Below are 13,960 nucleotides of genomic sequence, written 5' to 3'. Positions count from 1 at the left end.
GAGTAGTCCCTGTGCTAGAACTACATATAGAACCACATTTAGAGCCATGCCTGCTTTTATGTATTATTTAGTAGGTTTGATTAACTCATTATTTAAACTTGCAATATATTAGGGCAGTTATGCATGGGAGGGCAGATTTTTTGACAAACACTTTGTAAATGTTTTGCTGCATAGGCTAGTACAGAAGTACATTTAAATAGGGACAAGACTTGGATGGAGAGTTTCTGTGAAATATTTGCTTAGAATTGCATAGAACGCAGTTGCAGATTTTTTTTGCCTCCCACAGCTAAAGCCCGACCTCAACAAATAGATCTGTTTCTACTTTTATTTTCTCTTTCTGGTGGATTGTCATGTTTGATATTTGCAAATTGCAGTAAGTCTTCCATTATCCACGGAAATGACCTTCCTTCCTTTGTTCTGCATACAGAATTTTGACTTCTCATGAAATTTCATAAGCATTTCCATTCTTGTGAGCCAAATGCATTTGCAAAAAATGGTAATAATTGTATGCTTTTGAGGTTTGGAAGGAAGAAATATAATCTGGCTTACTCAAACTGTATTGACCCTATTGAACTCTTTATAAGCAGGAGAAAAAAAGACAACTGTAGAAGACTTTACCCTATCTGACTTTAGTCTTGTTACAGCTCTAAATTTCCATTAATCCATCTCGTGAAGGGGAACTTTCCATAGTAAGAGGCTCTTCAGTATAGAAGTTCTGCCTGACATTAAGGTGCAAAATACTCTGGTGTTTTAGTCAGCCAGCTCATTATCCCAGATAAAGCATTTTTTATTCTCCTTCCACTGAGACTTTCTTTCAGAATATATTCACATTTTTAATTAGACTACATAGATATTTAGGAGCAGAAATCACACTCCTTCATTTACCTCTGTCTAGAAGTACTCTTCTGTTCCATGGCAGTTTACAATTTTGAGAAGGTCTACTTCCACACTGAAGTTACATGTGATTTTTTGATTCATTCCCTTATGGAAGTGTACAAAGCCATGCAGGTGCAGCTGTGCCATAACTATCTCGGATACCTAGCTTATCCTGTGATGGTAATTTTTAGACTAATGAGTGAGAATACTGGTAGCTTTCCATCAATAATTTTTATGCTAGCAAAGTGTCTGATTTTTGTAAACATCTGTACTGTCATCAGCTTATTAATTACCTTTTTCTTTCCAAGTAATATAACATCCTATAGACACTATAAAACTGTCAACATCCATTCTTTTAATGTGGTAGCAGCAGTGTTGTAGTGTTCAGTGCTCTGCCACCTCTGCATAGAAAGAAGGCTACGTTTATCTAAAACGTGTTTGTGAGGTACACTGCCTGAGAAGAAATGGTTATGTGTCATTGATATGTAAAGAAGTGCCGCCAGGGCCTGCCTTGGCCCGCTGCTTCCTTCATGGCAGCCCTTGCGCATGGGTGTGTATCTGTGTCTGGAGGCTGGGATTCCAAAGCATACAGCACTGACCCAGCCCTGCAAGACAGACTTTGACTCGCCTGAGAAACTTTGAGTAATGCTGTGCACTTCCTAAGAATTCTACCCTTACATTCATAAAATGATGTGGAGAAAACAACTTGTTTACATCAGCCACCAATGACTTGATATTGGTTAGAAATAATCCCTGCGTAAGTATTTCTCTCTCCTTGTACTGTAATTTAACAGACTGTAATTTAACAGGCTGTAACAGGAATGAACGAAAAGGGATGCAGTGATGAGACATTTTTACAGAAATTGTTCTGTATTCCATATATAGTGCATTTGCTTTGGCAAGTAGAAGATGGCTTCTAATACTTACTACCATAGTTTTTAGCTAAAACTTTTTAATTCCAGAGTATAAAAACCTCATTTTTTAGGGATGCAATAGTGACAATTACTGTTTCCCCATGCATTCTGCAGGCTTGGTTCGAAGGTTTATTTTGTTCTTTAGCCACATTTGGCAGTCATCTTCATGCAGAAGGAATACAACCTAATCCATTTGCCTCTTTGTCTTTTAGAGCACAGGTTCTTCCAGCTTGATCTTTATAGATACTGAATGCTTGCAAGTGTTCAGTGCTTCTGAAGACCAGCCCACCTAAACAAAAGAAGGAAGTGTAGTCTTTTTTTTTCTTTTCTTCCTTTTTTTTTTTTTAGGCACTCTTGTGGGGAAAATATTTGTATATCTGTATATAGCTTTTAGTAAGGTTAGCAACTAGTATACCAAGTTATTATGTAGGACATAAGAAGAACAACTACAATTATTGTCCTGGTTTGCAAATCCTGAGGAGTTTGTACCACCTTTCATTACATTCCAAGGATTCTTATTTCTTTTGTACTTCTGTCTTTCTAATGTTTACTGGAAGTCTTTTGGCATATTAATGTGGTAATTTGTGACTGCAGTATACTACTAGTTTTTATGCAGTGTTTAACTACATGTTTTATATGCAGCAGTGCTACAAGACACTATATACAACAAAAAAGTCTTCAAAAATTAGGGTTTCAAGAATTTTAATATTATGTGAAATGCACCCAACAGATGCTTATTGAAACAAAGCACATTATTCAAAATTAACTTCCAGAGTTGAACAGAAATAGATTTTTATGAGCTGTGTTTTTAGCTGATTTAGCCCATGTATTTTATCTTTTCCTGGAATTTTAAATGGTTAAGAGGAGCTCAAAAGATTGAATTATGTAATATAGTATTTTTCCCTAGAATTTGGCATATATTTCAGAAAATACCATGTGCTCAGAGAAAGAAGGTTATATATGTTCAAATATGGAAGTGTTAAACAAGAACAAATAAAAAAAAAAAAGAAAGAAATAAGAAGTGCTCTGTAAGCCCACAGGTGACTTCAGTTTGCTGAATCAGCACTTGTATAGCCAGTAGCCCTGCATGTCTGTGACTTTGGCCTTATTATAGAGGTTATAGTTTCACGTGTCTGAGTAGTCCTCATGGCTTTTCAGACATGCACTACCGCACCTGAAATATGGGTTCTTGTCAACATTATAGGAGAGCTTTCACTCTCTTTATATGTACAAATGGCTCATTTTGCCCCTCTCTCCCTCTTTAGGGCACTGTCGGGCAGCAGTGAGTGAAACAATATTGAGGTGTGCTTTTCTTTCATGGAAGACTTCCATTTCAAACATACTTTCTGCTGGGTCCTCACTGATGCCTCATACCTTAGTTTAAAAGAAAAAAAGTATTGACTGTGATTTCCATCACACAATTTTTCCTGTGGTCAAAGCTTTTAGGGAACATGTTGGTTCAAAGAATTAATATTTCTATCTGTGTTTCTAACTGCTAGTCTAGAAAGATACAAAAATAGCCAGGCAGTGGTAAGTTTGATTTTTCTCTTCTTGCTCTGTATTGGGAAAGGCTGCATCTTGTAGAATGACACAGAGAATAAATACTGTACACATACTGATTTATCATGGGGGGAAAAATAGTACCAGAACCATTCTCTAAATCTCTTAAAATGTCTGTCTGTAGTAGTCAGATTAGTAGGCTACTTAGTCCAGTATAAGTATCATTAAATCAATATTTTCCTCACCTTTCTGTGAGCTCTGCCATTCCTACATCTCTAGGTTTTAATTTGCCTTAATTTCTTGTAAATTCTGCATAGAGAAGTTAGTCTGATGATTAAATTAGTTAAAAATTCTGAACTAATTCTTGTGTCTTCATTGTTCGTCAATTCTTAAGTTAGCTACAAAAATTCCTTGTTTCAGCCTTTTTTGTAATCCACATCAAGTCAAACCTCCCCCACCTGGGAAGGTAAGAGTGGGTGTCTGTTCAAAAGCATATGTGAAATACAATTATCAGAGTTAATGGCTGAAAAATGAGAACTTCTAAATTCTGCTAACATGTGGCTGCCCAAAGCTGTGCATCTTTTGTGGATAATGTAACTAAGTAAGTTCCTCCATACTTCAGAGGTCCTGCTTGTGGAAACAAGACAATATTTATACTTTGAATTAACTTTTTTTTTTTCTTTTTAGCAGAGCATAGGCCCTGGAGTGCAGCTGCATGATGATGCACTCCCTGGATGCACAGAATTCCTCAAAAGGAATTATTAGAGAAAACAACGGGCTAGATGAGCACATTGGCAAATGCAAGCTGAGTGAGTAAATCCTCATCTCTGGCAATAAGATTTTTTATATTTTTTTTTTCTGTGCATTAATGTCCATCTCTTCTCCCTTGACCAAATAATTTATTACAAAATTTACCAGAAAGGGCTGACATTATCCTAGAACCAGGATTTGTAGCAAATGTAACTTAGCATCTGTGAAATGTGATCTAGACTGAATGTTGCACATTCTATTTAGGGGTTTCATGTGCATTGTCTGAGACCTAGTGATCTAGACTGAATGTTGCACATTCTATTTAGGGGTTTCATGTGCATAGGTGAGACTGTGTATGTCCGTGAACTTAAATCCTTTATGAAGTTTGATGCAATAAATCAGTGGTGCTTTGGAGAAGTAGTTTCCATGTCAAGGTGGAGTCTATGAATAAATTGGGGGATGGAACACACCTAGCAGGAACTCCTGCAGGTGCCAAACCTTGGATGTCAGTATCATGTTGGCCAGGTTATGCAACACACACATCCAGCTTCGTTATGAGTTCTCAGCCCAAAGAAGCAGAAACATGGGCCAACGCAGAACAAGGTGTTGTTCCTCATATGGGGGTAGTCAACACGCAGAGCTTAAGGCAACAACTTTGAAAAAAGCAAGTTAATCGTACATCCTAGATGATGAATAAAGGAGGGTGTTGCATTTGTACCTGGAGTCAGTTCTTGCCAAGAGTGTGGGAGTTGCAGAAACACCTCAAAGGAGCAGAGTAAAAGCTTGTGACAGATGTGAGTGTTATGTGCAGATTTAAGAAAATGATTTGATGAAAAATGGAATGTTTTCCGCCTGAAGGCATGAAATTTGAAAGTGATGCTAGGAAGAAGGGCCAAGGTTTTCATGGAACAAAGAACAAGTTTTCTTTCTGTTCCAGAACAAGGTTTGCTTGGAGGAACAGTGAAATACTTGTATATTTTCTTTTAAATAAGTATCATGTGCTCTCCAGTGTGTTTGTGTGAGGTATTACCTTACGTGGAGAGAGCCAGGTTGAAAGTGGCTGCTTAAGGGTATCAGTTAAGAAAGACTAAAAATATAAAGAGCATGCCACAGAGTACAATAATCAGGTTTGCAGCAAGGAGAACATAGAGGCTGGAAGGATGGAATGCAGCTGTAGTTTCAGGATTGTTGAATGTGGTTCCGTCTAAACTGAGATCCAAAGGCGTGCCTTATCTAAACATATCTGAACTTGTTTTGAGTAGTGTGGAGTTCATATCTGGGATCTTAGGCTAGTTTTGTGTCTTGTATAGATGTGTTTTTGTGAGATGTATATTGACTGAGAGCAGCAAACATTAAAGTTTGTTCCCTAGAGAATAGGTACCAAGGGAGCCAGATGTGTTTAGTTTTCAGGAGAAATGCCACATATAGACAAGACTGTGCTCAGGTGACTCTGTTGTTTAACTTCCAGGTCTTTGCGCATGGAGTGCTTACGTCTTTTGGCAAGTAAGCCATATTTTGTTTCAGAGAAGCTAATCCTGTATCACTGTGTTGTGGTGTTGTCTGACTGGCAAAGTAAATAGCTAGCAGTTGCCAAACCTCTCAGCTTATGAAATATCACAGATCATGAGTGGAAAAATGTAACATAGTTATTGAAATGCAGGGTTTCATCTGGAGAGGTGGAGGACCAGCCAGCTAAAGGCAGGTGATCAGAGAAACTGGAAATTAATCTGGCAAGGAACAGCCTACACAGGGTCTTGTCCTTTACTACTCTCATTGACTTCAGTAGGAATTGAGAATTTAGCACCCTGGAAAATTAGATCATTTCAAATTTGAGGGCCCAAAGATTTAATGCGTTAGACTTTTTTTGGGCATTCATGTTTCAAGATTTTCACTTACCAGTCTTGGACAGGTTGTTTGCTTTCTCTGGGTAAGGTGTTCATATCTGATGATAGTAAATCATGTGAATGCTAAAGTATCCAAGGTAGATGAAGGATATAGTTATTGCAGTAGGCCGTAAGTAGTGCTTTTATCTGGTGAATGAAAGTAGGCATGACCACCGTGAACTGGGAATGCTGTTAAATCTAGGCCTATAATAATAGGGAGGAGGAGAAGGAAGGGGTGACATGGAAGGCAGAAGTTCTGTGATCCTCACATTTAGAAGGGTTTTGTGGAGGACTGAAAATTTGGCAAAGCTTTTCTTAATAGCCAGACTTCTGGATCTAGTCCTTTCTATATATGCTGCTGGCATGTTCTGCTTCCGATCTGTAGGACTCAAAATTCATGTTTTCAGCTTCTTCTGCAGTAGGAGAAGGAAGGTGTTTTCTGACTCTTCTAGGTTTGCTCATATAATTGTCACATGGAAATAAGCTACAGCTTCCTGGCAGCCCACTGCTTTTGCCTTCATACACATGCAAAGGTTTTGGATTATGCGATGCCATATTATTATACATGATCTTTCTGGATTTTTTTATGCAAAAAGATGAGTATTGTAAATTCTTACAACAACATCATAAATCTGACATTAATAACTCTATTATACATGATCTTTCTGGATGCTTCCTGGCAGCCCACTGCTTTTGCCTTCATACACATGCAAAGGTTTTGGATTATGCGATGCCATATTATTATACATGATCTTTCTGGATTTTTTTTATGCAAAAAGATGAGTATTGTAAATTCTTACAACAACATCATAAATCTGACATTAATAACTCTGACCACTAAACATCATTAGTACCTGACAGTCCTGGTTTCACAGGTGTTGTCATGTAGTAGTTCCAAATAAGATCTATAATGGATTCCTCAGGTTTTTATAAGAATTCTTTTAAGCATTTTCATATTATTTTCCAATAGACCCTAGCTGTCTTTTGATTTGAAGTAATTTGCAAGAGATTGAACTTAAGCATAGCATTATTACAGATTTCTAAGTCAAATTGTGGTCGTGATCTGTCATTTCCTTAGTTTTTGCATTGTTGGTAAAAATGAGGTTGAGTTTCATTGTTCTGAAGTGTTGTTCTGCACAATGAAAATCTTGATCTGTGCCATTTTCTCCTGCAAAACAAATCCTATGCCAAACACAGACCACAGATATAAAGCGTCTTGATTTAATATTATAGGTTGTTTTTGCTGACATTCTGAATGTTTTGCATGTTTTAACTGTAGAGTAAGACCTCCATTTCCCACAGCAACTCTGAATTATTTTGAAGATTTGCTTTAAAGCTTTGTTTAGCACATGCATATCTTCCTCTCCCATCTGATTAGAACTTTTACCTTTAAATCTCTCAGTTGCTTCTCTTCAAATATTTAAAACTCAACCTTAATTTATGCATAAAACTTTAGTACAGAAAGGTTCAAAATAATATTCCAATTTTTAATTATGGGTTCCTTTTCGATCTCGTCCTTCTTCAACTCTGCAAGATAGCGTACGTTCTGTATTTCCTTAAATGTATTAAATGTACCCTGCTCTCTTCAACATGTTCCTGCAGAAATGGTTTTGCTCTTTTGTGTACAGATTTGCAAAAAGTGCAGAGCAATATTTAGACCTCTCTGCTCATCTGTGTGCAATCTCTCATGCTCTTCCTCGCCACTACTCTGCTTTCATTTTAAAGGAACGTCTTTGCTTTTGTCTGTGTGTTTCTCTGATTTGTAGTATGGTAATGCTGTCCACTGGAGGGAAATCAACACAGTGCTATAAAACTTAATCCATTCTAGCTACATTCTACCATATAATGAATTGTTACAATGTTTCTGAGTTTAAATCTTGCTTCTGTGTTACTGGCGGAGTACCCAGCCTAGGGCAGGCAACGCAATCAGAGTCTGCGTAATGAGCACCTCAGCGTAGAGTCTGGGCTGGACCGTGCTGACCATCTTCAATATGCCCTACAGGTCAGTGTTACAGACATGCACATACCTGCTAGTGTCTGACCCTTCACAGTTACTTGGTTGTAGTCAGGACATGAGTCGGGGTGTCTCTCTCACCAGGCTTCAGAGGCCAGCTCAGATGACTTTTGAACTGTCGATAGCATATCTGTCTCTGGTTTGCAAAAATCCAAAGGCAGAGGAGAGAAGCAGGAGCTGCTTTTATTCCTCTATAAAATGTTTCCCAGACCACAGTCTGACACCCCAGCCTGCTTTTCCTATCTGTGAATGACCGTTCCCTCCAGGCTGCTTTTAAAAGCTTGGGGTTTTTTTTCCCTTGCTCTTGGTCTTCCTCTCCCTTCCTCCTTCGCTTAGAGGTAACCAAACCATTTTGCCACATGAAGATTTCACAGCGAGATTGGAGTCTCTCAGGCTTGTCATTGCGCTGTCATCTTGAGAAGAGGAGAGACCTTTTGTCAGCACTGTGCTAGCTCTGACCTTTTAATCAATGCCTGCAGCAAGTAGGCAATTGCTAAAAGATTCTGGCAAGCAATGCAAGAGGCTGGCCCTGCATGGCTCTTTGCAGGGTGTGCGTTGCAGATAAATGGGATGGATGCTGTTTAGACTAGAAGAGCTGTGTCAGGGAAGTTACAGTTGCCATCCCTGCAACTGAAGGATGTGATGCATGAAGCATGTCCAGATATGCAATGTGAACTCCTAAGAGGCGCTTAGTGTTTGTGTTTAAAGGGTGATAGCTCACTGTGGACAGCTTTTCTCTAACACAGGAGTCTGTCTAGTTATAGTAGGAATTTACTCTGGTTTACTGGAAATGTCCTACTTGATAAATCATTACCAAAAATTAGAGGACGTCTTCTATTTTTCTGCAGTGACTACTGATATATATCAAATGATAGTGTCTGCCAGCCTCTGCTGTGTGACAGGAAGTACCGTACCCTGAGCTGTTTATTTCTTGACACTAAGAAAAGCTATATTTTTTTTAGAAGTGGTATGTGATTGTAGAGGGAACTGAATATTACAAACACCTGTTCTTCAGGTTAGATTGTACCCTTTAATACTGCATGGACAGAAGGGGAGGACTCCTGAGGTGAGACAAGTTATGACTGTCTAGCACGGGAGGAAGGATTACAGGTGTGAGAATACCAGCTGGAAGCAGTATATGCTAGGTAGGGGAAGGCAGGTGGGAATGCATAGAGGGGAGAAGATAAAAAATGGGTGAGGAAAACTGACCATGTTACAAAATTCAGCTTTTAAACTTCTGTACAAGAACAGCATTTCCATAAATATATTTGCTTTGTAACTATGCACAGGGCAACCTTTTCTTGGTAGGGGCAGTCTTTTAAGATAATGTAGTTTGGCTGCTGGGAGGAGGGAGTTGTATGCCCAGAATGATGGCGGGAGGGGTTAGTGCCCAAGTTTTGAGGGTTAGCTTGGCTCATTTGTATTTTTCATCCTTTCTATGATACATTCCCTTTCTGTATATTCTTGTGAATACACACCATCACTCTGGTTATTTAGGCCTAAAGGAATGAACTAAGTGAAGAAAAGTCTTAGTCACCTTGTATATGCCAAGACAAAAGTGTTTATTTACAGTACTGAAGGTGACAGTTCTGTTTATCTTCAGGCTAAAAGGTTTTAACCAGCAGACAGATAATAACTTTGCCAATAAAATAATGAGCTGTGCACAACCTGTGGAATATTCTGGAACTCAAGGAAAGCAGTGATTGCAAAACAGTTTCTTTCAGTAGTGGTTTACAAGTTAGTAAATGGAATCCTAAAAATAAGTGTAAAGAGAGTAGATACTCTGAAGCGGATCAGTAATTTCTGCAAAGCCCAGGATTTTGCTACCTATTGTTGTAGTAACCATGTATGTTTAAAAACTATGCAGATGAGTCCACACACAGTATATGAAGATAGAGCAGAGAGGTATTCAGTGATGTGACTTGTATGAAGTTGCGCTATATTCTAAGGGTCCAGACAGAGAGTAGAACTGAAGTATTTTAAACTCCAATCCAGTTAGAAAGAAGTGACTTTGTACACTGAACTTTTTTCTTTTGGCCATAGTGCAGGGGAACACTCCTGCCCTCCTTCGTTTTTAAAGTTGTTGGATCCTTGCCAGCCTTCCCAATCATGGGAGTTTTGGGGCAGTGTCATACACAGAAAATTTTTGGTGGCTTTTTTTCAGTAAGGCACAAGTAGCTTAATTTGAAACTACAAGCTTAGTTAGAATACAAGAAGATAAATTTATATTTTATTGTGAATACACAATTTTATGAAGGCTAGACCACTTCAAATTGTCTATCTGAAGAACAAATTTGAATGTTTTCCCTGTAAAAGTAACATTCCATTTTAAGCATGTACTATCCCCCGAGTTGTAGAATTATTGCCACCAGGCAAGCTAACGATTCAAGTCCTTTAGTTTAATTAGAGGTTTCTTGATTAGCTTTTTTTTGAGGGGGGGAGAGGGAGGATAGTTTGCATTTTTGGAAGGAAGGGAAAGGCAGGGAGTTATTTTGTTTTTACAAGGAATAAATGCCCTATATTATACGAACTGAAGACATATGTTCTCAGCAAAGTGTCAGAACAAAGGCAAAATCTCTGCATGAGAGAACTTACTGTGTAGGAGGACCTTTATGTAGCAGATCAGCTGCATTAAGCTAGAAATTACAGTATTTAATTCACTGTGAGGTTCTAATGTGAGCCTGTCACACAGGCTGTGTAGAAAGTTGTGTGCAGTTCTTATTGTTTGGTTCAGGAGTACTCAAACCCAACTTTTCTTGGGCAAAAAAATATTCCTAGAAGGATGTGTGTAGAATAATGATATGTATGGTAGTGCTATGTTTTGGGAAGGAGACAGTGGAAGTTTGCTGCAGCAGGTAGGAAGTGACTTTGCATTACCAATGCCAGAATGGAGCCAGGCTGGAAGTGCCAGTACAACTGAATATAGGATTGGAAGAAAAATTGGAAATTTCCATCAGAAAGAATAGGATAAGCAAAACTGGAAATATTTGCTTGCTAGGATGGAGGAAGCTAGTGAGGTGATTCATGGTTTATAAGAGGGAATGCTTTTGTGGAAAGGGTTTGTAGCAACTGTGGGAGTACCAAGTAGGAATTAGAAAAAGCAACAGAGGAGGTAGCAGTAGCTTAGGAACTTCAGAAGAAAGACGATCAGAGCTCAGACAAAGGTTTCAACCACAGGGAGTGAGAGAAAGGACTTGTTTGTTTTTCAAGGACATATTGTAAAGGGGGAATCAACAGGACTTGGCAAAATACTAAGAGTGGTGGGAGAGAAGAATGACTACAAAATGATAGATGTGTTGTTCTGACAAACAGGAGGATGTTGGAGCTGTAAAAGCGCAGAAAAGTGCTTTTGAATGGGGACAACTACTGTGAGATTATAATCATAGTCAGGTGGTAAGTATAGTTGAACAGAGCTGAATATTCCTGTTGGAATTGCCAGACTGAAGATCCTGATATTTAAGTAGGTGTGACATAGCAAATTATGGCTCTTAATTGGCATTTCTGTGCCTTTCCCTCTTGTTTATGCTTTGGAGCTAGGTACAAAGACCCTTCGATAATCATGTAACAAAAGTGTTTGGCTTGTATAAGCCAAGTGTGTGGTTTTTGTGCAAGCAGAAAGTATAGCAAATTTGCATAAGTGTGACAAGACAGGCCCTAGCTTGCAGTAAGAGCTCGCATGATCAAATTACTATTCAGTAATAGTAACACCTGACTTCCAAGTGTTGTTAGTGTGACTACCACAGTATGGCTGAGCTTTGCCTTAAAGCTTTAAATACTGGGATGGGAACATTCACAGAATACAGTGGATTCTCTCTCTAAAAGATCTCACTGATTCACAGACTTCTATAATTACTAAAGAAACAAAACCAAGGAAGTTATTTTTGGTTTTACTTCAACTGCCTACTTTGAGTTCAACTAGCCCATTATTCATGAGAATATTTAGTACTTTTGCCAGAGATGAAAGACTTTGTATCACCACTACCTTTTTAATGTCTGTAACTTGAACTCTGTCTTGAAACAGTTTAGCAAAACTTTGGCTTTATGAGTTCATATCAAGAAGAACATAAATTATATTCCAAAATGAGATTTTAGAATAATCTTGAGCAGTGTGCTGCCAGCAAAGTTGTCCTTTGATTTTAAGATGCCACTAAATCTTGAATTGATATTTATGTTTCAAAGCCTGTTTGTTGTTTTTTTCTCTCTACATTTATTTATGAGGAGTTATATTCTTTGGAACTACTTAAATGTTAGGATCACTAAGACTATTTAGTGAGTAAAATCATGCTTAGATATGAGTTAAAGCTGCTGAAACTGAACCTAAATCCTGCCTGCCCCTTTTCCCCTCCTCCACCTATTCAAAAAATAATGAAGAGGTCTAATCTTTGTCAATGGTGCATTACATTATTATAAACTTACAAAGCGTAGCAAGCTCCAAAATGAATTCTGTCTCCTTTGAGTAGCCCTGGAGATGACCGCTATATATCCACAAAGGGATTTTTGCACTGTTCCTACTGAAATTAAAATGCAACTTTTCCAGCCCTTGACCAAGATTTTGCACATCATTAAGCGAGCAAGCGAGTCCTTCTTGGCAATCATCACAGATGCTTCTTTTTTCTGAAAGAATAGTAAACACTTGTTCTCTCTCTGCATGACTGAGTTTCACAACAAAGAAACAAAAAGTTCTCTCTCTCAGTCTCTTTTACTCAATATTAGCTGCAAATTGTGTAGGACACTGCACAGTCTTGGTCAGCTTGTTGGGGAAAAAACTCGTTCTTCTCACTGTCATTGTGTAACTTAAGTTATATCGAAAACGCAGGATATAAATTGCATGGCTGTATAAGTTGTTAATAACAGACTGTTGGAGCTGAGTATTTTCTATATCACAACAGCCATCCATTATTACTTCTAACAGGACGGTTCCTCACCCAAACATAAATGTCAGAATACTGAATGCCATTTACAGGAGCACTTAATTACCAGAACTATTGGAGTTACTCTAGTAGTACTTTCAGAGTCCTCAACAGAATTTTAGGTTATTGGTGCCACTCCAGTATCGTCTAAGTTACAAAGCATTTAAGTATCTTTTAGGAATGTCTAAGCCAGATCTTAAGCATGTTTAACTGAAACTTGAACAGCTTGGTTGAGCAGCTTTTTGTGTCTCATAGCAGCTTTACAGTCTGCGATGAGAAAAATGGTTGTTTTCTCAAAAAGCTGGGTCAGTGCACAACAAGAAGTAGATGCACACTGGAATCTCCTCTCAGCTTCTGTGAAGAAAGACGACAAGTAGTAAAGCATAATCTTGTAACTAAATTGCATGAATGATGTGTTGTAAGAGATCTTATATTTCTCCCTGCTGTTCTTTGGGGAAAAAGAAAAGATGGGATTTTGTCCAGGCTAAGTAAAAATTTTCAAAGCTAGATGCTTACTGATGAGGATGTAGATTCATGTCTAGTCAAAAGGTTGTCTTTTTGCATAATCTCAGCTGGCTAAATTTTATATCTCTATGCTCCTTTTCTAATAAATGAGAGAGAGGCAGATCATGCCAGGCTGAGATAAGTCTCTTGAGATAAGTGAGATGAATGCCTTGCTGATGATGCTTATCTGTCTTTCCATGAAGTCTCTGGCAGTTAAATGGCTAAACTTAGGTGAAATTAATGTCTTCCATGATGAAAACATTCTTGAACAAGTACCTAAAAATAAAAGTGATAGATAATGTACTTTCTTAAACTTATATCAACAGATCAGTTTTACTGCTGTTTGCTTTTACCATAGTGTCTTGGAACTCCAGGTATGCATAAGGTGTTTGAGGCTATGTAATCACAGAACAAAAAGCCAGTCCTAACTCCAAGAGTTTACACCTTAAGTATAAAACAAGATGACAGAAGAATGCAGAAACACAGAAGGATTAAAAGGGGCAGTGAGAGCACCTGGGTCAGTAGTAGTCACAACCCATCAACAACCTAATAATCGTGATCAAGTTTTGCAGATGTCATAGCAAAAGAGCTTTACAGAGTGAATTGGAG

This window comes from Pygoscelis adeliae, unplaced genomic scaffold (genome assembly GCF_000699105.1).
Source record: "Pygoscelis adeliae isolate BGI_AS28 unplaced genomic scaffold, ASM69910v1 Scaffold27, whole genome shotgun sequence".
Lineage (NCBI taxonomy): Eukaryota > Metazoa > Chordata > Aves > Sphenisciformes > Spheniscidae > Pygoscelis > Pygoscelis adeliae.
Note: the sequence above shows the minus strand (reverse complement) of the source record.